General features: G+C 45.2%; 1 protein-coding gene across 5 annotated transcripts in view; it reads right to left on the reverse strand.

Moving 5' to 3' along the window:
• Positions 1-25,545, reverse strand: part of LOC310894974 (sodium channel protein type 5 subunit alpha-like) — a 209,339-nt gene extending 183,794 nt beyond the window's left edge. For 3 of the 5 annotated variants that reach the window (XM_083825716.1, XM_083825714.1, XM_083825715.1), the window contains exons 1-2: positions 25,346-25,528; positions 10,214-10,307 (exon numbers count right to left, since the gene is read on the reverse strand). The gene's annotated coding sequence lies outside the window, so the exon portion shown is untranslated. Of the gene's footprint in view, positions 1-10,213; positions 10,308-25,345 lie in introns of all 5 variants that reach the window. The other 2 variants (XM_083825713.1, XM_083825712.1) reach the window with 1 other exon arrangement.
• Between the last annotated feature and the right edge of the window lie 369 nt (positions 25,546-25,914).

Raw genomic sequence — 25,914 nt, forward strand, 5'->3', positions numbered from 1 at the left:
CTGAGATGGAAGGAACGGGAAAGGAAGAAAATAGGGAGCCCAACCCTTTGCATGTACAGGCTGTCCCAGGAAAGCCAGGAAAATCATTTTCCCTGCAGCCCCCATGGCCCATACCAAGAGCTGAGAACCTCTGGGATTATCCCTTCTCCTTTGGCTGGGCACAGCAAGAAACATTGCCCTCTTTTTATGGTTGGCAGCACACGCCTGCTTGGGTGCCCAGGGATGCTGAACTGTGCCACCATGCCACAACACAGACAGCAAGACTGGTGGTGGAGGTACACACACGGCACCTCTAAAGCCTTCTGCTAAGGTCCACATGGCTGAGACAGCATGTGCTTTGCCCAGCTAGAAGCTCTGCCCTGGCTCTAGATGCTGTATAATGCCTGTCCTCCATTGCAAGCTGTGGCTCCAAGCCTCAGTCCAGCCCCTAAATGACATCCCAAGGCTGACAGCTGAGTTCATTGCTGTCCATTTTCAGAAGGCTGAAAGTGCTGCCTGCTGCCAGGTCAGTCTGCCACAACCCTCCTCCCCTCCAAGGGAGAGTCCATCATCTCATAGGTACCATTTCTGTTTCACACCAAACTCTAAAGAGAGAGTTGTTCTCTATCCTCAAAACTCCTTAAAAAAATCTAAATTTACAAACATGCATTGTCCAGGAAGGTGCTTCTGGACTTGTTCTCCTTTTTTTTTTTTTCAGCACAGTCATTCCTCCACAAAACATTCCACTGGACACATGGCTCTTTCCCTGCCAAAGAGGGCTTCGGCAGCCCGAGAGCTCAGCAAAAAAAAAAAAAAAACTCCCAAGCACTAATGCAGGAAGTGTAAAGAGATCTGATAAATGCTCCAAAGCTTCAGCTTCCTATAAACATATGAACTATAGCAACTGCCAAGAATTATGACTGCATGACATTACATCCAGCTCCTTGCTCTTACTAAAAAGTAAGCATGGGTATCCGATGTGCAGATGGGCAGAACCACACAATCTGCTCTGCTCCACAATCTGTGCTTTAATGGATGCTCATAGGTTGTCACAGAGCAAAAGTTTTCATCTTAAGGAAATACCTGGACCGTGCAAACAGCTGCTTTTATGTTTCCTTGGTAGTAAATGGACAGAAGTGAGTGATTCTGGACTTTTGGTTAGTTTTTTGCATGCTCTGAAACAAGATGTCCTCCAATCTGTTTCCTACTACAAAAATATACTACAGTCTATGAGTTTTAAATGAAGGAAGGTAATTTGCACATTTTGTGTAAGTGAAAGTTAGTATTTTTGGAAAATGCTAGATTGGTGAGCCTCCCTTTGCCTACAGACAGTGAGTACTGACAAGGTGAAAACCTTGGAAAAGTGACAAGATCTCTGACATACTCCATGCTGGTCTGAGAGATCAGTCCTAGCAAAATGAGGATTGTTGTACATTCCCAAACCTTGATCATATAAAGTATTAATTTGCTGTATTGTCTACAGGGATATTGAGGTCTTTGTGTGATCACACTAGTCTCAGCCTCACGCTCATAGGTAATAACAGAGAGATGATGTTTGGGACACTGTGAACATTAAAATTATTTTGGTCCACCACAAACTTCTGGCATTATTATCCTGAGATGTAAGAAAAACATTAAGTGCCTTTTTGCAATACTCCTGATCTATTTATCCTCAAATTCCCGAAACTATACATGATCCAAGGTGGGATAAATGGCCAAAGAGGTCTGCAGAAGGAGATGTAGGCAAGGAAAGTTTGAATTTGGGATCCTCCAAAAACAACACCATCCTCACTGTGCTGTGGGGTCCACAACACAGAACCACTGCCAGCCTCAAATTTGCATTCCTCAAATTTCACTTCTGGAAATGCACTTCAGTCATGTTCACTCTCGCTCTGGGTAGCAGCACTATGATTCATTGTTAAGACTGCTCAGATTTTCCCCTTGCTTTTACAGATGTTGCTCCTTGGTGTACTTCTTAACAGAAATAGGGCAGCATAATTTATTGGAAGTGATGGTATTTTGATCTGTGACCATCAATAAGTCTATGGCCTTCAGACCAAACAGTATTATCAAGACATCCGTTGAACTGGAAACAGCATTAGAGAAGAGACAGCTAACTCAGCGTTAATCAAGACTTTCTTGTTCCTTCAGTATCTGAATATTGCCATCAGGCTTTCTGATAATACCAAACCTCTAGCAATTCCAGGCGGTCACACGCTGATTTATTAAGGTGGTCACGTAGACAGGTGACTTGTGATACTGCACTGCAAGGATAATGTACCAGATTGACAGCTAACATAATCATTTCTAGGGCCATGCACAGGGGCTTATGTTCACATCAGATTTTTCACGTCAAGACGCAGGAAACTGAGAATCTGTAAGACCACCTAGGAACAAATTTGTCTCACCCTACCAGCAACGAAAATTAGACAAGGAACAGGATACAATTAGAGACCAGATCAGTCTCCTGACGAAGCCCTAACTAAGTCCAGTGAAAATCACCAGTATAACCAGCATATTTGCTTCTCTGCCTCGCTGGCACAAGATGTACAACTCCAGTCCCAGCCAGAACTTGAGCCTAACTTGCATCTACAGGCTTTTTAGTCAGGAGCCCAGACTGCAGTTGCGTTGGTCAGCTCTAAAAGCAGCATCTCCACCGCCGTTCTGCACACAGAAATTGCAACTCTGGCTCTTTCCACCTTTCTTAATATTTATGCATCCAGTCTGTCAGCATCCATCACTGAGGGGAGCCTTAGCAGTAGGTGCCTCAGAGGGATGAAATAATGGCAATTGCAAACGAGACACAAGACAAACGGGAATGGGGAGGATGGGAGGGAGCTGCTATCAGGAGTCTTCCCAAGCTGGGTTATATGAGGCTATACCTCTTGCAGCACAGAAAAGAAAAAAAGCACTACCGCAAATTAGCAGCAAAAGAAACCAAAGAGCCTGGGTTGGTTTCAGCAGGTGGCTGGGTGGGGGAAGCATTTGGTAGAAACAGATACAGAGAATATAAACTGCTCAGAGATCGAGGCCTGGGTAGAGGCATAAAAAAAGCATCTTGCAGCCTCTAGACCCAGACTGTGACCCACTCCTGGGCAGCACCAGTGCACACCCACATCTCCCATAAACCTACGCCGACAAAAGCAGGGGCAGAAGCCATCTACTCTCAACCTCTTCCAGAGAGCAAACTGCTAAAAGGCAGCAGCTCCGCAGATCCCGGGAGGAAAGGAGAGGGCAGACTTCAGCAGGAAAACTGCTTTCTGACAGCGAGCCATTTTCCGAGATTTCCTCTGGCTGCTGCAGGGGTTTCCTCCCAGCTGCACACCTGATGCCATCAGGGTAAATGCGGCTTGGTCCTTTCCGGACGGCAGGCTGGCAGCGCGCAGATAATGACCCTTCTGAGCGCAGTGCTTCATTACGCACACCAGATTAATGACCTCCTCCCAGACTTCTCCAAGAAGCGAACTTGGCTGACTTTTTGCTGCATAGCCAGGGGCTTTAGATTAACACAAACAACAAAGCAAATTACTAATCCTGAGGACTAGGCATGGTACCAAGTGTTCCCTCATAATGTTAAACACCCAGCTGAGAAGGAAGGGCAGGGAGGGATTTTCAAGAGCGTACAAACTTTTTGAGCTTCTGAACGGAAGCCCAGCCCCAGAAATTCCTGTTGCTATTTTTTATTCTTTGACAGCAGCACCCAGAGGCACGAAATGCAATTACTTTGCTGCTTACCATTGGACAAACACAGCATGAACTGAATGAACGGCAGAATGGTCTGAAGTTATTTGCCTCTTCCACCAGCAGGAGGAAGGGATCCCAGCTCTCCCAGGCTTTGCCCAGCAGCTCATCCTCTGCTTTCCCATGCAAGAAGTGCAAGTAGGTAGCTGCACCATGAGCTGTGTCAAGACATACTCAGAAGGTCTGAAAGCCCAAGCTAGCACCAGACAGAATCTTTTCACCTTCAGGTATGAATTTCACCTGATGTCCATCACCTCTGACAACCATGTTGTCTACCAGCTCATCTGAAAAAGCTCAAAGCACCAATTTTGAGTCATAAAACCTCTTTTTCCTGATGATGCTCAGGAGCTACCAGAATCCCAGCACTACAGCTTCTGGAAGCCAAGGTGGTCTCTCCAGACCATTTTCTGGAGTTCATTCCCAACCCTGCCCGGGAAATCTGCCTCGTGGACTTCAGCAATGTCTCAGTCATGTCATGACGGCTGAGCCAACAGTCAGAGAAGCAGGAAGGGAGGGAGGAGTGCTGGCACCCAGCTGGCTCACTGGCTATGTATGTGGGCGGCAGGTTCATGACCAGCTATTCCTTTTATTTCTGGATTTGTGTGTCTGCTTGAAAATTTACCGGCTTTGCAATATAAACGGTAACACAGAATCTGGGCTGGAAACACCAAGAAAAGGCAGAACCCCAAACCTTATCCACATACCTTTCCTTTACATTTAAAAATTCACCTCCCAGAATATGCCTTTATGTAGCCTGAAATTAAATACCAAGTCTTAACACCTTCGCAGGCTTTAACTATTTTTTTTCTTGCAGCTGTGGCTGCCTTTCCTTCCAGCATCCTTCTCTCTGATGAAAAGCTCCATTAAATCCAGACCCTTTACCTCACTTCTCCTGGACGGTGGGCTCACGACTAACAGCGCTTGCTCTGAAATGTACATGGGGATCAAAGCTCCATTGGCTTTGCTGTACAGGCAAAGTGGCAGCTGCTTATCTAGAGACCAAACACAATACCTCATGGACTTCCCCACCTCCCAGTCTGCAAACCTTGATTTATGAACTGGCAGCTTCTAGACAGCAAAATGATGCCGACTATGAAAGATGATCGTCAAGTGTATATTTGGGACTGAGCTGGACACAGCCTCACACCCGTGATCAACTAAAACATGTCCATGTTCACACCTAGACCGAGAAGAAGCAAAGTCCTCATCAGCTGCTCTGGGATACAGAATGACCGACCTGCTGGCGTGTCTTACAGCCCCTCAGTGAATAGGGACAGGGACACGAGGCTTGTCTCCTGGCCACTAAATCCTGTTTGGGCAAGGGGGTGTTCGGATGCAGTTAACCTGGAGCCACTCCTTATGCATGCACAACAGATTTTGGCTCCCGAGACAGAGGATTGATGCCACGTCAGTGGGATAACCACATTCTGTGTTCTAGGTGTAATGTAAACAGAGCAAAGGAGAGCAGCGCTTCAGTACGTGCTGCATCACTCATTTGTAAATACTCAGAGCTTGCAGTATTAACTACAGTGGATGCTGAAAAAAACAGGATGTACAGAGGACATCACAGGAGTCCTTGCACTAGATTTTTTTTTTCCCTTTTTAGCCTAGTTTTCTGAGGAAACAGGCTTATCTGATCATGCTGTCTGTCTTTTAATCCCCTCTAATAACTTTTGAATCCATTGGCCAATTTCAACCATACTTGAGACGGAAGTAGACGTTTTAGATATACTAAATGCCCACTCATCCTATTGAAATGAAGAGCTATGCAAAATAAATCAACCTTAGTGCCCCCACGGCAGCGTAACTCCAACCCCTATCCTGTTCTGAGAGATGGCAGCCAGTATATCAATCAGTTTAGGGACGTAAATAAATCCTCAGTAGGACATACAGCCCTAAGCCATTGCACATATTGCCACTTAGCCCCACAAGTTGTCAGGAAGAGCCTATGGCCTTGGGAGGGCAAGTTAAAGTCACAAGAGCTAGGAAACAAAGCTGAATTAGTTTTGCTAGTCACAAGGCAATGAGTTTTATTTACCTTATTTTAGGGTAATAACCTTAGAAAAGCAGAATACGTTTTGCTGTTCAGAGATTAATGCTTTGGCTCCCCTCTTATTCTCTTCCACATTTCAATGGTAAAGTCTAAAACTTAGTTCCCAAAGCAAGAGGAGGAAACCAAGAGTGACATGAATCAATCCCTTAAAGCAGCGCCATACAGAATAGTGAGGCCATGAAAACCATTCAGCCCTCCCTGGTGGTATTCAGTCCTCGTTTGAGTTCAGGAGTAGCAACTTCACACAAAGCCTCTGACTAGAGCAGCAGAGAGGCAGTGCGAGTCTCCCACAGGAGCCTGATTACTGGGCTGAAATCCTACTCTTCCCGAGAGCAGCATATGGTACACGAGAGCTGAAAGAGCAGGCTCTGAATTTACACACACTTTTAGCTTTATTTCCCTGGCTACATGCACCACGTTGTATATCTGCACGTAGAAACAGGACATTGGGACCCTTCTCAAGAGGTCTAGGGCATGCATGCACGATGTTGTGCTGAAAGCACATTTTAAGCCGTGAGCAGGAATATGCTCCCAAACTTGTGTGCCCTTGCTACAAATGAGCACTGGACTAACAGGACATTTTCCTACATGGCAAGTTCAACATGTTTCAAAGCTTCCACACCAAAATAAATAAATAAATAAATAAACAAACAAATAAATAAATAAATCAACTTAGTTCAGCTGCTAAATATCACGAGAAACGGCTGATGTGCACTGGCAGACTGCCTGGCTACCAGCTGTGATCCGCCTTCTATCCCTGCTAAAAACTGAGGTCTGCCAGTGAGTGGACACAGTGCCACAATAACTGCAGAAGACAAAACTCTGTCAAACACCTACCATGGCCGATGAGACACATGAAACTTTGTTGGCAGCAATTTAGGCAGCTGGGTTCCCTTCGCTGTGGCTACTACCGAAAACACAGTGTCCTGAAAGTCAATAGGAGAACTCAACCCCAGCTTCTGCCTGGAGGGCAAGGAGTTCAAAGGACTCCAGACTGGCCTGTGGCCAGACAGAGAGGAGTGTTTAACTGGGTGCCTGTAAGAGGCATTTCAGATATTCCCATAAAAATGCCATTTCCATGTAAGTCCTACACAGGCAGGCTTGCTCCGCTCCTCTCCCAGTCAAGGAATGTAGCGATTATGCCCACAATGGGAGGTCATCTTCCTGCTCAACAGCCACGATGCTCCCCCATCAGTCAAACTCTGCTCCTGGGGGCAGCTCTCACCTCAAAACCAGCACCCGACAGACAAAGCAGCGCTGCTGGCTTTGAAAATATGGAAATACAAGATGCAATGTAGGTGGCCGAACTGGTGCTTGTGGAATTGCTTTTTGAGGGTTGGTCAGTGTAGGTCTGAAAGATCAGTGTCCACAGCCTGTCTAGGCACCCTGTGCTCTGTCCCTGTCCCTCTCTCGTGCTCATGTGAGCACTTCCAAGGCAGCCTGTAGACACTCTTGTGATATATTAGTCCACAATTATTAACAAGCCTGTGGTTTTCAAGCCCACATCTGCTCTATCTCTGGGATTCGTGTTCTTATCTTACAGGCAGCTGCAAGGCTGCCATCAGAAGGCAAGGCGGTACCATCTCTTCCCACAGGTTGGCTCATCCAGCTGCTCCTTCCCCATGACCCTTGTCTCTGCATTCCTTTATCTTGTGAACAGCTCTGTTGAGGTAAAGATGCTGAGAGAAATCTGGGCTGCAAAGTCATTTACACCTTGCTTATACAGTTCCACCATGAAAGCCAAGGACAACCTCGCAAGCCTTTTCTAAAAGGTGCAGCTCATTTGTTTCTCTGGTCATCCAGTCCCTGGAACAGACAGGAACCTTGATGAAAGCCAGGTGATTTTACCACAAATAAGATTGAGCTGTGATGTCCAGCAGCGAACTACCTTCAAATACGTATAACAAGAATAATGTGGGCTTTCTTCTTCCTCATCTCTCTGCAATGTGTCCTCTGGGTCATTTGCAACCTCTTTGTTTGTTTTTCTGGCTGCATCATATAAGGCTGCCTATGTTAAGATACAAACCATCCCTCTACTCATTCACAGCTGAATACAGGATTCTCCTTAGCGGAATCTCTCAGCTGCCATTTGGGATCTGAAGTCAGCTGCTGCTGTGCTCTGCCAGGTCCTAGAATAAAGATTGGTCCTATCATAACCAAAGTGCAGTGAGCCTCAGCTGTAGGGTGATAGGTGTCTTCTGAGTACTCCTAGCAAAACAGTAGATAATGCTATCACTGGGGGCTTGACTTAACACTTGGGCTTGATCAACACACAGTTCAGAGGAGGTAGGAAACAAAGTGTGCCCTTGGTGCCATTTCATGTCTTCACCAGTTCTCCTCCTTGCTAAATAGTAGTATATCTGTGCCAGCGGTAACTGGTGCCTAGCCTATGTGCCAACGTGAGCTGCAGCTCCCAATGTTCACTGGTTTATTGCTAACGCAACAAATAGCCTTGGGTGAGCAGTATTTGTTGTGACAAGCTGGAAGAAGTCCACGCATCAGACGATGAAGTTGTTCTTGTTACCAGCAGGTACAATTGTCTTTTGCCCTGAACTAGCAGTGCACTTTCTCCTTCTTTTGCTCTCAACTTTTTCGCCTTTTTGATTACTTTTAAAAATATTTTACAGGCATTTTGCTCTGATGGCTAAGCTCTCCAATGTATTTTCAGCAGCTTCATTGAGTCTGCATTTTCAGAGGCTATATGGGGCTAGGGTCAGGGTTAGAGCCACTCATGCTGAAATACTTTGAATGCTCTCTTATCCCTAACAGCACAACTTCAATATGCATGACAAAGTCCATGCAGAGCAAAATCTAGGCAGGTCCCCAGCAGAGGTCCATTTTGAGGACTGGAGGGCAGCATAGACCTTGGCTGAACAACTCAGCCTCCGTGAAGACAACAGCTTTTTTGTGTTTGATCACCAAAGCACCACATTTAACCATCTTACCTAGCAAAGCACATGGTGAGAGTGCAGCTGCTCTAGGTGAATATGTCATCCATGCAGAGACAGAGGCACATCCAAGCAATGTCTCAGGTCACACAAGAGCAAAATTCCCCTTCTCTCTATCCCTGATTAACTGTGTAAGGCATGCATATGCTCCTCTCCTGTTAGCTAAAAGCCTTAATCCAGTGCTGTTTCTTTAGGAAGTTCTCCTGCTTGGAAGGAAGCAAAAGCAAAGTTTTGGAGGGGAAAAAAATGGCGGTGAATGACAGAAACTCTTGAGAGCTATGGGCAGAAAGACCCTTCATCAGCCCCCTGGGACTTGAGTAGAGTAGAGTAGTGTAGAGTAGAGTAGAATAGAATAGAATAGTTCAGTTGGAAGGGACCTAAAAAATCACTGAGTCCAACTGCCTGACCACTTCAGGGAGAACCAAAAATTAGCTTAAAGCTAAACATGTGCACCCATGCTCCCAGTGCAAAATCCCATTGTCATATAAAGCTTTTACGTCCATAACACAAAATTTTGCCACTTTCAGTATGAAGCTGCTACTTCTGGTAACAAGGAAGACCTCTTTAGACTTGCAAAACACCAACAAGGCCCCTATGGACTACTCAGGCATAAAAGTCACCATTTGACAAAGTAAGTTTTTTTAAATCGGTTTTTAAACATCTCAAGACAGCAACTGGCCTCACAACCAAGATGGTACTGCCTGGATCAGCATTTTAAGCATGGAAAAAATTGTAGAAAACTGCTGTTAATTATCAAGAAACCATGAAACGCACAATAAACAGCAAGCATTCACTTCAGCTATTTGAGGCTGTAAAATGGGATAGAAATTCAAAACTAGCAACACCAAAACATAGTAAATGCTGAAAGGACTGCAGATAATGCTAAGGTCCATTATTTTGGCCATGGGAACAACAGTAAGGCAGGGGTGGTCCTGGTGATGGGTCAGGATGAATGAGGCCTCTTTGCCTAACCAGGACTCACTGCATTTTCCTCCACCCTCCTCTGCCTCATCCCTCCTCTCCCCCATGGGTTTTCAACCCATCGGAGGGAGAAGAGGGCATGGAGCAGAGCAGCCGTGGCTGTGCAACTCCTGGGCTCAGCGGTGCGGGGGAAGGTGAGTCTGAGAAACCATCCCTTGTCCATTTCTAATCTGGGCTCTGTTGAGTTTTCTATTAGCAGCAGAGGGGGATGACTCATTGCACACCAGCGCTTGGACTGAAGCGCTCTGCACACACACACACACACTGAGTCCACAACAGAGCAAAAAGAAACCTACAGCCTCATGCAGTGATGGGGAACACAGAGACATCCCTCCCTCCTTCTCTCCCTCCCTCCACCCCTCTCTGTAGTCCCCCAGTACCCTGTAGGCTCTAGAGCACAGCATCTGCAAAGGTAAGCTGTGCTGCCAGGCTAATTCCCCAAGCCTCCCAGTTGCAGTGCAAAAAAAAACATCTTTCCCAGTGCAGGGGAGGAGTGTTACACTGGGCATACCTAGGTCATGCCGTGCAGAGCTCCGTTAGAGATCCCTGGGCCGGTTCCAAATGAATAAAAGCATCCACAGCACATAACAATAATAGGTCAGGTCCTAGAAGCAATAAAACCACATTAGCAGCCTGTAAAACTATGCTAAGTAGGCTCTCCGGTTGTGCCCTGAAAAAAAAATTGCCTCCTCTGGTAGCTCTTTACTGCAACCACTTACACGGGTACCTGCATTTTTTAGGTGCAGAGCAAAAGCTCTTGGGGCAGGGAACAGCCCTAGGGTGCAGTGGGATGGTGAGGGGTGATGTGGGCTCTTGCAGCAGAGTTTCCACCTATGTGGGGTTTGACCCCTTGTAAGGTGCCTAGCATTGGGTGCTTTGGGGTGCCGGATGGTTTGATGCCTCTTTAGGATTAGGGGCACTCCTTTGGCCAAGAGTATGGGAACCTGACTTCTGAACTGAAGAAGCAGACACTTAAATCCAAGAGTAATATTTGGCCAAAAACATTCAGAGATTCTCAAGACTAAAAATACTCTGCTCCCCCAGCGAAGCAAAGCTTTCTGACCAAGCTAAATTAACCATTATCATTCATATTTATAATTATTCTCAGAGTACATAAGAAAGGTGGGTGGTCCCTGCTCCAAGATCCCTGCAAGGATCCCAAAATGCTTTACACAGGAATTATGTTTCATCCCAGGGCCACCTGTAGCTGATGTTAGGATGATTGGGGAACCCAGCAGAGATTGACACTTTGTTAGACATTTTTCCAGATAATAACTGATTAAAGTTTGCATTCCAAGTACAGTTATGCTCTAGGCTTATGAAAATCTTCTCATTTGAAAGTCATTTTCCTCCGCTGCATCTGGGACAATCAGCAGCATGAAACAGAAAATAATAATAAATATGCATCAGCCCAGAGTTCACGTTCAGTCAGAGCCAGGAGGCCTTGGGTCTCCTGCTAAGGGACCCCAGTATCAGGAGGCTTGAAAGACTGAATTCTGGTACTTTCTGTAAATGAAAAAATCACTGGCTTGTAGAGACTGAATCATAATTTGGGAAGCTGCCTTTCTTCCTTACAATCCTTAGCACTCAGCTCATTCACCCAGTGTTTGTAGCTCACCTCCCAGCGTGGGATTTCCCACAGAGCAGAGGGCTTCTCCCAAAATCCTGGGTGTTTCAGCCCAGCAAGAGAGTGCTGAGGCCACTGACTGTCCCAAGGATGCTGTTCTGGTGCAGTCTCCAGTTTAGGATGCTGAGGTGTGACTTACTGCTTGGCTGCAGAAAGGAAGTGGCTGTAGGATGTCGACTGTTTTTGGCCCTGGTTTCATTTTCTGAAGTCCCAACTACTTGTTAGCAGAAACACAGAAGAAGGTGGCATGACAATGCAACCAGATTTTATGGGAGAAAAAGAGATTATTTGCAGCTGCCACCATATGATGGTGGTGTGATATGATAATGGTGTGGGGCTGTAGCCTCCTTAGCCTGTCCTGCATTAAAAGGGATGCATCAAGGTTTGGTGATGTGAAGCGGATCTGTTTTGTTGAGGCTGTCAACTCGGAAAGGATTCCACCCTTTATAAGATGTTGGGGACTTGAACTTCCTTCATTTCCCAGCTCTCTCCAAATACTTGCTGCATCGTCCTGCAAATCCCATGTTGGTCAGGCAGTGCAAAGAGAGAGAAAGGTCCAGCCACAGCATGACGAGGCAGTCATCTACCTGGGCACTGAAGGGCTTGGAAAAGTTTCTGCCTCCTCTCCTGTGTCAACCGAAATACCTTACATGGTGCAAAGAAATGCTGCACATGTGCCACTGCGCAAAGCTTATAAAAATAAATGAATAAAATAAATAAAATAAAATAAAATAAAATAAAATAAAATAAAATAAAATAAAATAAAATAAAATAAAATAAAATAAAATAAAATAAAATAAAATAAAATAAAATAAAATAAAAGGAAGACAAGAATGATAAAAGTGACTTAGGTTCCAACAATAAAGTAAAAAAGACACAGTGAGAAATCTGTGGCTAGAGACATCACTGGCCTTTTTGAAGACAAGAATGAACTTTTCAAACACAAGGACCAAAATGTATTGTGGAAGTACTGTCAGGTGCAATGCCATAGAAAAGGCAAAAATGTTCAATACAGATTTCTGTTTTGTATTCAGGGCAAAAAAATACAACAGAGGAATAACACGCCGAGAATGACATTTTTTCCATTTTACAAATAACAAAGAAATACTACATACAGAAGCTTTTATAGCTTGACTTTTTAAATCAACAAGTCAGGACAACTGTACCCAAAGGTTACTAGAGGCTTGGCCAGAATGCACTCTGAGTATCAATGTTGCTTTCCTAGGTCTTGGAACACTGCTGTAAAGCACTTGTGGCAGGATTTTATATGGATAAACAGAAAGATCTGAGTGACCGTCGGCCTCTCTGCTTTCTGGCCAAACGAGCAGAATAGCTGATGTAGGGCTTGGTTAATCAGCGCTGAGAAGGCACAAATATAATTTGAATGTTGCCCCCATACAGTGCTCAGTTTTAATGTCACCAACTCAAGGGTTATGGAGATGAATTAGAAAGGCTGAGGGAAGCATCACCAAGGACGTTTACAGGCTGGCAACCAGACTTATGGTAAATGATGCAAAGAGCTCCATCATACCAAAGAGAAAGGGAAAGGATGAATTCACCTCTGTACCAGTACCCTTGGACAAACACAGCCACGACAATACTGCTACTCTGCATATTACAGAGGGCTTTGCAGCCTGCCAGACAAAGATAGAAGAAATCCAGTGGCCAGGAACTGGAACAAAAGATATATAAATAAGGCACAATGTGCACACTTTTAACAAAATAATTTAACCAAATAATTTAACCGTGATTTTCCGAAGACTGCCAATTTACCAAAGACTGAAGGACGGAAAATCCACCTCCCTGAATTCATGTTTTCTAGGTAATATATGCTCTAGCTCCAACACTAATGAATTATGGGGACTCCTCTGCTATTATGGAAATGGAGGAAGTGATCACAGTCTCACTTTACAGTTTAATAATCTCTGATGGATGCAGTTGAGCCTAAATTCTATAACCTGTATTTATTTTTTTTTATCCCACTACAAAATCAAGTGAAAGGCACAAACAGAATTCCTGCACTTGGGCTTGAAAACACTGCACAGTACAGCATTTATGTAGCTCTGTTACAAAATGTGAGGGGAGGGATGAGAAAGCTATCCAGTTGGAAATAAACAGATGCAAAGGTGAAAAATTACTGCTGATCTAGACAGCCATGGGGTCCCTCCCTGCCTGCAGGAAGATGGCTCAAATCTCCGCTCCTCTCCTGCTCCAGGGGCTGTGTTGCAAACAGGCGAGCATCGCCCCGCGACACCACCTCGTTGGCACCCAGCATGACAGGGAGTGGGAGATAGTCAGCCTAAAAATAGGCTGTCCTCTGCTTTGGCTCTCCCCTCCCTCCGTCCCTGGGGCACAGGGCTGGCGGTCCAGTGAAAAACATCCAGAAAAGCAGCAGAGGGAGCGGGGCGGTATTTTTGGAGATGGAGGAAAGGGACACGGTGCGTGGGTCCCCACCTGACCTCACGCTTCTCGGAAAGAGCGTTTTCCACAATGTTTAGCACCGGAGCTGCAACCCGAGTCCGCCGTGAGCCCTGTGCGGGGACAGCACGGAGCCGTGCAGCCCGTCCCGGCTGTCCTCGGGGCGTCTGTCCCTGGCTGACCCACAGTCAAAGCGGCCATGGAGCAGCTGAGGCTGGCTCTCGTCGCGTGAAGAGCACAGATCCCACCACGGATCCCCCCATCGGAGGCTCTCCACGTTAACCACCCGTTGCCAAGCCTTTGCTTACGCAGTCCATGGATCACTGTGATTTCTGGTTTTAGGAACCAGCCTTTACAGGCAGCAAAGCCCCACAGGACAGTTTTAAAAGGAATTTCATTGACACTGAAGTTTCTTGCTGGACTTTGAAGAACACTTGAACTTCAGTCTGACATTTAAGTACCAAAAATTCTGTATGAAGCCCAAATCAAGAGATCTTACTTTTTGCTATTGATGCTTTTCCGCGTATGCAGCTCTACAAAGTCTCTGAACATCAGTAACACTCCAGAAAGCATCGGTTCTGCTTTTAACTGGGCACGACAAGTCAAAATCAATTAGAGATTGATCTCAATTATGGCTTTTTTTAATTTATTTTTAGCACGCAGTTCAGTAACCAAAGTGAAGAAATGCAATCGATGAAGCTAACTTGCTTTTTAGCAAAGCTATTGCCCAGATTATAACACGTTTTTGCAAAGTTTCTCAGGCTCATAAAGGCAACTGTGTAAATAATGTCACTTATCGAATTCTGCAGAGTGCTCTAACAGCAAGACTGATGGGTTGCCTAATACATTGTGTAGTTGCTATAAGCAATAATCTCCCATGCTAATCACAACTTTCACATTCATTAACATTATAGAAACCTACCTAAAGAAATAATGTACCAGGGAGCCATTCAAACATGCACAAAACTAGCTATGAATATAGAACTAGCTTTCAGGCTAGCATTAGGAAGAAAATTAGAACCAACATAGGGATATTTCAACTAAATGTGCAAGGTCCAGCATTTTGAGTTCTAGAATCCTAGAATCACAGAACGTCCTGATTTGGAGGGGACCCACAAGCATTACTGAGTCCTGGCTCCACACAGGACCACCCAAAACCCAGACCCTGTGTCCGAGAGCAGTGTCCAAACGCTCCTTGAACTCCTGCAGCTCAGTGCCGTGCCCACTGCCCTGGGCACCCTGTCCCAGTGCCCGACCACCTCTGGGTGCAGAACCTTTCCCTAACCCCCAGCCTGACCCTCCCCTGTCCCAGCTCCATGCCGTTCCCTCGGGCCCTGTCGCTGTCCCCAGAGAGCAGAGCTCAGCGCCTGCCCCTCCGCTCCCCTCGTGAGGGAGCTGCAGGCCGCCATGAGGCCTAGTTTGGGCCTTGCGGTGCTGCGAAGCACTTCGCTTGTTCAGCTGCCACAATTATCAGTGAGCATGAACTGATGGTGCTCTGCATTCAAGATGGGATCCTGGTCCACTGAAGTGAGAGAAGAAAATGTCCTTGCTAGAGCATTCCTCCAGGTTTCATTCAGGATCTGAGGAACCTGAAATCATTGGCATGATGAACACCACATGAGCTAGCAAACATGGAGCATGCTGGCATACCTGCCCTCTTGCACTTCCTAGCACGGTTTCTTCATCAAATGAACATCTGAATCTCTAAGTTGTGCTTGAACTGAGAAACCAGACTTCAAAGGAGCCACATGTTGCTGCTCAGTATGTTTTCTTGCTGAACAGGGTTGACATTGGGATGGGTAACTTGACAGACTCACAGAAGATAAGTGTTACTTAAAGACTGTAAGTGTTACTAAAGGCTATATCCCAGCTATTAGCTCAGAAAGCCCACTATGCCATTAGCATCCTATGCAATATATAGGGGAAAAAAAGCATTTTGGTCTGTAAGCGGTGGCAGAAGGCGGGTTTGACTGCTCAGGGAAGGCAAAGGCTGCAGCTAAGCGGGGTGAGGAGGAGGCGCTGAAAGGGGCCACCTCCGTGCTCCTTTGACCCCGGCCAGTCCCCGCTGTGGCTGTGTTAATCTTTGCTGGCCACGGGTGCCTCCTGGCAGGCTCGGTGTCAGCTGGGGATTACTTCTCCATTTTCCCTTCCTCGTACCATCTCGCAGCGATGGCCAGGGGAGAAGCAGCTGCGGCCTTGCTGCAAGGGTGCACATGCACAGGGGGGGTCCTCAGCACATCCCCTGCTGCATCCCAGCTCCGTTTGCACTAGTGTCATGCAATAGGCAGGCACACATTCTCCATCTGACACCACAGATGACAGATCCCAGCAAAATGGGGAGTGTGCAACTGGTGGAGCTAGAAATTGCATTCCAGCTGGTGCAGCTGAAAATTGCATTTTCAATAGCTCTGCTTTATTGCTGATTTTTTTTTTATAAATTTGTATGTATACACATGGTTAGTAATTTATACTTGATGTGGTGCCAGTACAGACAAACATCTCCCAGGCATGCACAGCGACCCAGCCTTAGCCATGTGTGGGGCAGGATTAGAGTAGAAGGACAGCCATGGCCCTCTGGGACAACATCTATGTCCCTCTTTCATCTCTTCTGGTCTTTATCAGGACCACAAATTCTTACAGCTGCACACACGAATCTTTATGATGGAGTCTTCAGATGTGATTTCAAAAAGGGCCAAAATCCCAGAGCTTTGTTCCCTAAATTTCCTTTAAAACTATGCAATTATCTCTACGTAGTCTACACCTGGCATTATGTGACCTCATGAACCTGGTTAATGTAGGTTAAGTGGACACCAGCCTGGCAGTGGGATACTAAAAATACAATACAATACAGTACAATACAATAAAAATTCTTCGAACAGTTCACTTTACTTAAAATAATCTGCTCCCCTATGGATCTCTGGAGGATTGGCTGTCGTGAAGTTATGTGGCTGAGTCACCCTACAGTCATCTTCTTTAGAATGATAGCATCATCTAGGTTGGAAAAGACCTTTCTCTGAGTCTCTCTACTTTCTATCCATGATCATCCTTTCTTTTGACAAAACTTGCACAGCCCAAATATCTTCTAGTCCTAAATCTCTGAGCCAAATTATCCAGCAGGTTCAAAAGCTACAGGACAGATAGGACAGATGCACAGTAAGGGCAATGGTAAAACCAGTTTTCTTTGGGAAAACAATAAACAAAAGATAGTTTTCTACAGCTTGTCCAATAAATAACTACATGGAAAATTAGAATTTGCTGTGCAACAGAATTATAATGTTATTTCCTTCTTATATTTAACCAATCCAGGCACTAAAGGGATACAAAAGGCATTACATCTGGCCTAATAGTTAATCAAAAACCACCTGAAAGACACCTTTAGAAAATTCTAGGAGCAGGAATGGTGTTTCAGAAATATAATGCTTCATCCAAAGAAATCAAAAGGAGCTTTACCTTTGGCTGCATTGGGGTCTGGATCAGGCCCTTAAAATAGTGCTGGAAATGTTCCAGAAAACTTATTTCAGCTACATTTAAAGCCTGTACTTTGCAGCTATTCAGTAATTTTCACTGTTAGTATTAAACTGTCCAGGGGATTTTTATGCTCGTAAACAAATCCCTCATCTCCCTTATGTTGCACTTACGTTAACGCTGCATCACTGACTTCAATAAACAGTCTCCTGATTCACAGTGCAAGGAGACAGCCAGCAGAATTAGGCACCAGAGATGTGCCTAAAAGCCTTGGTTTCAGATTCTGAATATCACTTTAGCTAATTAATAAAAGAAAACCACAGCCCAGAATCTTTCAATGTTTTCAGACCATAACCTCACATTCAGCCACTTCCTCTGTTCCCAGGAGTCTGGAGTCACCATGAGTATTTTATTATTATTATATTTTTAAGTTTGGGGATCTTTTTTGCCACCTCCATACCCAAAAAAGAAGCCATGTGTGACCCAGTGCAGTGTTTCTGGGGTGTTGACAGCTACAGGACAAAGCAGGTTGCCCGAGCCACCCCGGACAGCCAGGTGGACATCTGTAAACCTTGCAGCTGCTTGTTGGGACACTGTGTGAGAGAACTTTGGGAACTGTCAAGTTTAGGCAACTTCATAGGAAAGAAAACCCAATGCAAATCAAACAAGACTTCCACTAAGGGTAAAGGAACCCAAGAACTCATAGACTTTCCTAGGAAGGTTTCTACTCACATTTCATCCTCCTGTGAAGAATTCAGAGCCTTGATTCAAAACTCCCTGAACCCATCCAGAACAGGAGTGCAATGGAAATTTGTTGCAGATCTTAAGCATTATGTTCAGGAAAAAAATTACTTCTTTAGCTAAAGTTCAGAAGTGCCAAGAAAGGACATGACGGGAGCAAAAGGCACAGGAAGTGAGAGATGACTTGTTCTGTCTTTTTCCTCTGATATTCATATGATGATTCCTTTCTTTTTTTTTTTTTTTCTCCTTTAGCTATGACATGTCGTTTCATAACAACTATTCACTTTTCTCTCTTTATCTAACAGCTGTCTGCTGAGAAAGACTGGTAAAAAAATCTAAACGTTAAAAATGAGAGAAACTATTCATATGCAATGTATAATTGCATGCTATATTTAAATTCTCGTACATTATCTTTCAAATTATATTTAGTTTCAACAGTAAGGGAAAAAAAAATCCTGTACTTTCTAACATTAGCAACAGAATTTGTATATTGTTTTCAAATACAACAGCTCTTTCTGAGAAACTTTTGCCAAGGCATAACTAATGATTCAAGACAGGGAATCTGGCTAGATCAGATGTATTCTGACACTGGCACACTAACTGTCACCCAGAGCGAAACCGGGAGGTCCTCGGGGAAGCTGCTGCACAAATCTGGATTAGCTCCACCGAAGTCAGATGAGTCGATCTGGATTTATGGAGCTGAGAGCAGAATCCAGCCCTCTGCTTGACAAATGAACCGAAGGAAAAAGTGACAAGGACTTCAGCAAGCTACGGGTAACTTTGCCACACACCGCAGCTCTGACGGGGTTATTTCCTGAGCATGCCGGCAGCAGCGCCTGCTCTCCCATGAATGGGAATTACATGCATGTGTTGAGGGAGATTAGACTTTTCAACATGAAACACTGTTTAAAGATAAAGACAAAAAAAATCCTTAAGATACTTGCAGTGCTTCCCAGCCCCTCTTAGTACCTCCAGCCCCCTCCAGCAGCATGGGAGCCGCACATCACTTGATGTCAGGGCTTCAAACTCCAGTCGGGGAGGCAACAGAGATGATGTGCATGGCCCCAGGGAGGGCAAGGAGGTGGCTGCGTCATGCTGCCGTGCTTGCTGTGCTGTATCTGGGGAGCAGGGGTGGGTAGAAACCCTCGTCCAGACGCAAAGGACAACCCCTGTAACATAAGAGCAGGCATGGGCAGGTGAACCAGGATGAGGACACGAGCACTGGGGAGTTTTGGAGGGAGGAGGTCTTCTGACCAAGGGAATGGCACTGTTAGCTCCACCTGGCAAAGCATTTCAAGCTGCCAGGGAGGGGAATATGCGCTGGTGCAGGGGGTACCTTACCCGCAGCACCCAGCCCCATTAAAAGCAGCCCAATTGCCCTGTTGTAATCAGGCAGGTATTTTAAAGAGGCTTTGGCGTGATTTTATAATTGTGCATTATGTAACAGCTACTAACGTGTCAGACCTGGGACAATGCTAAATGCCTGTCTACAGGTCAGGCTGTAATGCTTTAATGATGCGTTTCCAAGCTGTGCAAGCTGGGCTGAAGCTCCCTCATCATTTCACGCTCCCCTTCCACCACCCGTGCTGTCCCGCGGTTTGTGCTGCATCTCCAGCAGCACAGGCACCTGCAGTGTTACCCACCACCATGCAAAGGCTCCCCCTAACATTTCTACCCCTTTTTGGTGGCTATATCATGGGGGAAAAAATTAAATTTTCATCACAGACTTGCTCAATTTTATGAGCTTTACACACCAGCGAGGATTTATTGGTTTATTTAATCGTCACCGGTATGATTTTTTGAAAAGTTCAAGTTTTTGGGGATTTCCCCAGGGCAATAGCTGCCCTCGTACAGCCCAGCAGCAGAAACGCTTCTCGGAGGACTGAAGTGGGCTGGCAGTGGGGCACAAAACCTGAGCTGGCTCTGACAGGGGTGGATTTTTCTCCCTGAAAATTGCCAGAAATGATCCCTCTGTGCTGCCCTGTTCTGATTACCCTGGGCCAAGTGGGCATCTGGCTCCTGCGACTTTTTGTCAGTATTCTGTAAGCCAGCCAGGGGGAATGGTGGCATATTGAGCCACTGAGACACAAACAACACTGCCTGTTTGTTTGCGTTAAGGGAACGTTTCATTACGATACGAAAAAGAATCTTTGAAAAATCACTTTATGAATAATAGAGTCATTGAGAATGGATTTTGGCCTCAAAAGTTAGTATCTAATTTATCTCCAGCTAATGGGTCTTGAAAGAATTTGTCCAAGGGCAAGTTTTCCTACACCTTCCTATTGCACAGATTCTTCAATTTCCTTTAAAGCATTTAGAAACAGAAAAAAAAAAAAAAAAAAGGAAAGAAGAAATAATAACAATAACAATAACAAAAAACCAACCAACACACTAAACAAACAACAACTGCATCCCACCAAGACAAGACAGCTCAAAAACCCTCAAACCTGGCTTATTGGTGAAAATCAGCCTATAAACTCCATGACTGAGAGACACTCCTTACTTCTAACACAGACACCTTACTCATGCCTACAGTCTGCTTTCAGTGTTATGCACTCAAATATTAACCGTCAGTATGACTTTTTAAATGTTCCATACTAACACTGGAGTTAGATTAAAATTAGTAAAGTATGATAACTTTCAAACGATGCAGAGCGGTTTTAGCATCTTAGGAATCCAGCAAGGTTTAAAAACAACCTGTAACCTGTTGGCAGGGCTTTCCAGCACTGCAGCAAAAAGCCTCTTTAGTGGATGCTTAGTGAGCCAGGGAAGTTGAATTCAAGCTGAAAGTTGAAATAATCTGATAAGGAACAGACTTATTTTCTATAGGGTAAATAAGAAATGTTCTCACTTTAAAATCAATTAAATTCAAAAAAAAAAAAAAGGAAGACTCTGTGCTGAACAGAATTTTAAAATTTTCAGCCTGTTTTGGTACAACTTTATTATTTGATGTGTGATATCTCTATATTTAAAAAAAGCTCTTGCAATATTATGATTAGAAAAAAAAAAGAGCCATTTTTGTCATGCAGAATTGTGATTAAAATGGCTTTGTTGGTTTCAAAGAGCAGGGAGGCATGTTTTTGCCATGAAAGATAAGGGGTCTTTTGACATGAATGAAAATTTTGCACACAAAGGGTTTACAAACCTCCTTGCAGGAGGCTGAGCCCCACCTCAAAGGTGGACGTATTAAAGGAGAGGGAAATTTTGTCGTTCAGTTGCCAACTTCCCTGGTAATATGCCCCAGTGAACTGTGACTGTAAAGAAGGGATACAAATCACAACCACGATAGCTGGCGCTACGTGTATTTAAGAAAACCACTGTGTCTCTTATTCTTATCTTGTCCCGCTCCTCTGTCCCCAGCCTGCTCAGGGACTAGGATGGGAACAACTCTTTGTCAGTCTCCTCGTTCTTCTCCCAGGCTGAAACCTGAGCAGCTCCACTGTGGGAGATCACCCACTGGGACCAGGCAGCCTGCAGCTGGCCCAGTAACACCATACTGGAACGAGTACGGAATAAAGAAGGAAACTGTTAATATAAGGAAAGGAAGGCATCTTTTTAAGAGTGACCACATCACCTGCAGCTCAACTTGAAGGAGGTCACTGTCTGACTGATGGAGCAAAAGGATCCTCCACAACAAACTTTCTGAACTACCAGTACCTCTTCTGTGACACAAAAACAGCAAGAAGGAGAGAGGGGTTAGGGACATACCAATTCTGGAAAAGTTTTCTTTTCCTCATTATTAGTAACTCTAATTACTTTGAAAGAAGAGCAGTGATATAAATCCTGCAGAGCCAGAAATGTGACCTGATTTCCTTCCTGATTTAGAAACTGTCACTTTGCAAGAGAAACCCAAAGAGACAGAGCCAGGTCAAAGTGGGCCCATCAGTTTGGTTTGCAAAATAAATAATAAAACAAGATCAATAGAAATATAGCAGGGGTTCTGTATTGGCCAGTGTTCATAAGGACGATGGTTATTTTAATGATAAACAAACAGATGCTTATCTGAACTGTTTGCAGAGATATATGATACCATGGAATAGATATCCACTGTAAGCACATACGAATATACCCGAGTGACTTTGTGTCTTTTCCTCCAGGTTAGAATCAAAGAAAGGCTCGGGCTGAAAGGGACCTTAAGTACCATCCGGTTCCACCCCCCTGCCATGGGCAGGGACACCTCCTGCCAGCACAGGCTGCCCAAAGCCCCATCCAGCCTTGTCTTGGGCACTTCCAGGCATCAACAACAACAGACAGTAAAAGGGAGAAGCAGTGACAGAATTTAAAATATAAATTCATACTTTGATTAAGGCTCTACCACAAGATAGCATGTAACACAAGCAGAAGTCAAGTATATACTTCAGAGAGACACTGCCTTTGTAAAAGATGAGTTTTATTTAACAGAAGTGAGAAATTACTTGTTGCCGCCTTTTAACTATCAGACCTATAATTTTCCAAAATAATTCTTGAAGACGATTGGAGACAACTTACAAGGTAGTAATTTTAAAGAAGAACTGAGCAACCACCCTATGAAAACAACAGGTCTCTTCTGTGTTTTTCAACTGAGCTTCCAAAAACAAAGACATCTGAGGGGGTGATAGATGATAAACTGTTCCTTCCAAAAAGCATGACCAGGATTTCCGAATAACCACTCAACACGCTTTAACAGGCAACCCAAAATGTTCTTTCCTCACATACATGTCCAGAGGATTCCTTTCAGATACTGAACTGAAAATAGTAAAGAAGAGATAAATACCTGTCTAATACCAAAAATAAGACTTTTAAAGAAGTTAAAACTAGCTATATTTCATAAATCTTCTATGCCTTTCAGAATGTCATTTTCTATCAATACAAATTTTAAATATAATTATGGCTATGCATTTAAATCAAGAACACAGTCATTACTCGGCCGTTTTCTGTACCTGTAAAAGTCTTAGGAGGTGTTAACTGGTCCCATGGGGGTTAGTCCCTCATAGCATGAACAGAGACTAGTTTCTGATTCAAGCCAAGAATACAATGCTTTCCTCTGCGTTGCAGTTTTAAACTCTATACCCATAAGCCTCATGATCTACATACACCCATCATGGTCAAGATATTTGGGCTACATACCCAATGATGCAACTGAGTTCCTCTGTGATCTCTAACAAGTGACAGAGACTATGAAACAATATCAGTTCTCAACCATACTGTACAGAGGTTTTGCATGCTTTAAATCTACAGGACTCCTCACAGCATAAACTACTTCTCCATGCAAACACAGTATCAAAATCTGATCCTCTGTGTCTGTAAAGCCCTTTGAGAGTCCTGAACAAAAAGTACAAATCTGCAAGATAAAAGTATTCAGAATTAATTTCAAGAACTGAGAAAAAAACACGTTACAACATGAAACTCCAAACACATACAAGTTAATAACATATTCCTCTATGCTTATTTCTGGCAATACTGTGATTTGTCTCATACCAAAGATTACATAAACCCCACTACTTAAAGCTGAGACCTTTTGGCACATTAATCTAAAAATATCACAACTTGCAGCGCAGGCTTCCATTGCCTAATTGTTGAGACACTTTTCCCCCAAAAGACACACTTTTTTTCTTAGGCACCCTCTATTTCTGAAGGTCTCCGTCAGCTGTGTTTGCCATTTGAAAAGGCTACACCAGAAAAACAAAAATATTACCGAAATCATTGGGCATCATTCCAATCCCATTTGCATCATTCCTATCGCATCCCAACAGAGGGTTCCCCGCAACGTTTTTGGAACAAGACAACATCTCATCGGAGGCAAGACACCCAAACCAGTAAGCAGCAACACTCTCAAAACCACCACTTTCTTAGTCCATTAGAATAAGGGGGTTTCACTCCTCGCTGCCTTACAGCTCTGACCTTTCCAGTTCTCTGCCACCAAAAGCTTATAGGATCTGCTGGATCCATCTGCGGCTCCACCTGGCCTGCTTTCCCACGCCAAAAGGACGGATCAAATATACGTGTCTGAAAACACATCCCTGCGTCCTCGTCATGCCACCCAGGGGGGACCCTCCAACTCAACCTGCACCGCCTTAACCCGAGAGGAAGCCTCCAAAAACCACTCCTGCAAAGCCCAGAAATCCTGGGAAATAGCAGCAAAATGAACTTCAGCACCCTGGACAGGACACGTGCAAGCAAAATCATGAAATCGGCACATCCGCCCTGAAAATGTTATGACTGGACATGACCCGTTAGGACACATCTGCGGGCCTGTTTATTTTTAGTATTGACAAATCCTCTTTGAATCGCCGCGGTTATTCCACCATACGCCCTGTATTTCGGGAATAGCTGCTCGTCGCCCCAGCTGTGGGAGAAATCGGGGCCACCAGTTCCGGATCCGCCGCCCGTCTGTGGGATCAGCAGCTGCCCCAGTTGCAACTGGAAAGGCTCAGCTCAAGCACCCACAAAGCTCAGCTCATCCTTTCCAGGCAAAACAAAACCTGTTGCCGTAGGTGCACGCAGCTCATGTATTTCTCCACTTTTTAGAAGCTCATCTCCACCTCCTCACCCAAATCTCCAGGAAAAAAAATATAATAAAGAAGTCTGACTTATTTCCATTGCAGCCACACTTTGGTTGCATAAGTTTTAGTTTAATTTAGCTTTCAATCTCTCTCGCGGTGCTCCCAGTATGTCACCGTTCCCCCCGGGGCTGCCTTGATAAAATCATGATCACCTTGCCGGAGTGCAGCACAGCTCTCCCTGTTTTCCTTTTACTTGCATAAGCCAAGTGGAGTTTTTAATGTATGCCGTTAAAAACTCCAAGTGTTTTAAGCACGGGTGTTCTACAAATGGCTTTGAGGTGAGTGGTGTTATTAAGATATATACTTAATATGTTATGACAGTTCTTACAAGTAATATCTGTAGCACTCTCATGATACAGGAGAATGATTAATTTTCCCTGCCACCGCGGAAATAACCATTCTAGCTCATTTCTTCCCTTCAAAACGTGCCACTAAATTTCCATTCAAAGACATCCGACACCACATGACATTACCGAACAATTTGCAGAGTATTTTCTGTGTTGTTATCTCTTTCCGGCACTTCTGGACGCGGAAGCGAGATGGAAACTACACATATTCCCAGCCAGAGTTCCCCTTCAACAGCAAACCCTACATCTCTACCTCCTCCACTTTTACACCCCGGCGCAAGCTCTGCTGAGCCAACTTCTCTCTCCTCCAGCCCGGCAGCCTCACCGTCACCCTGCCCGGACGGGACAGCGCTCCCACCTCGAGGGGAAAACTTTAGGGGAAGGCAAAATCCCAACAAGCCAAATTCCTCCAACATTTTCACAACCAGACATCTTTTGCTCTCCTTTTTATTACCAAGCAACCACAACAACAACAACAACTACAACAAAAAAGAGAAACTTACATCGGTTTATTTAATTTTTCCTGCTACCCCAAGAGTCCCAGAGCCACTTCATTGTATCCACAGAGTTTTTAGTCCCCCAGAGGAACGTCCCGAGGGAAGAGCCCGGCTGCGGGGCGCGCTGCCCGGCCGCCGCCGAGGGCGCATGGCTCGGAGCCGCCGCGCCGTGTGCGGCAGCCGTGGGAGCGCAGCCCCGGCCGGGCGGCGGGGGCGGGAGGGAGGGAGGGGGGGAAGGAGGGATGGAGGGAGGAGAGAGGGAGGGAGGGAGGCACATCCCGCCCTTCCCCGCCCCGTCGAGCCGGGCCGGGGCCGGGGCCGGCCCGCAGCGCCCTCTGGTGCGGTTGGGGAGAAGGGGGAGGAAAATTTTTTGGGGGGTGGGGGGTTAGGGGTGGGATGGATGGGGTGGGGAGGGGTGTTGGGTAGGGGGAGGGACGATGGGGAAGGGGGGGGAGAAGAGGAGGAGGGGGGAAATGGGTGGGGAGGGGGGAAAAGGATGGGGAGTGGGGAAAAAGGATGGGGAGCGTGGAAGAGGATGTGGAGGAAGGAAGGGGATGGGGAGGAAGGAAGGTTGG

Source organism: Anser anser, assembly GCF_964211835.1.
Source record: "Anser anser genome assembly, chromosome: 2".
NCBI lineage: Eukaryota > Metazoa > Chordata > Aves > Anseriformes > Anatidae > Anser > Anser anser.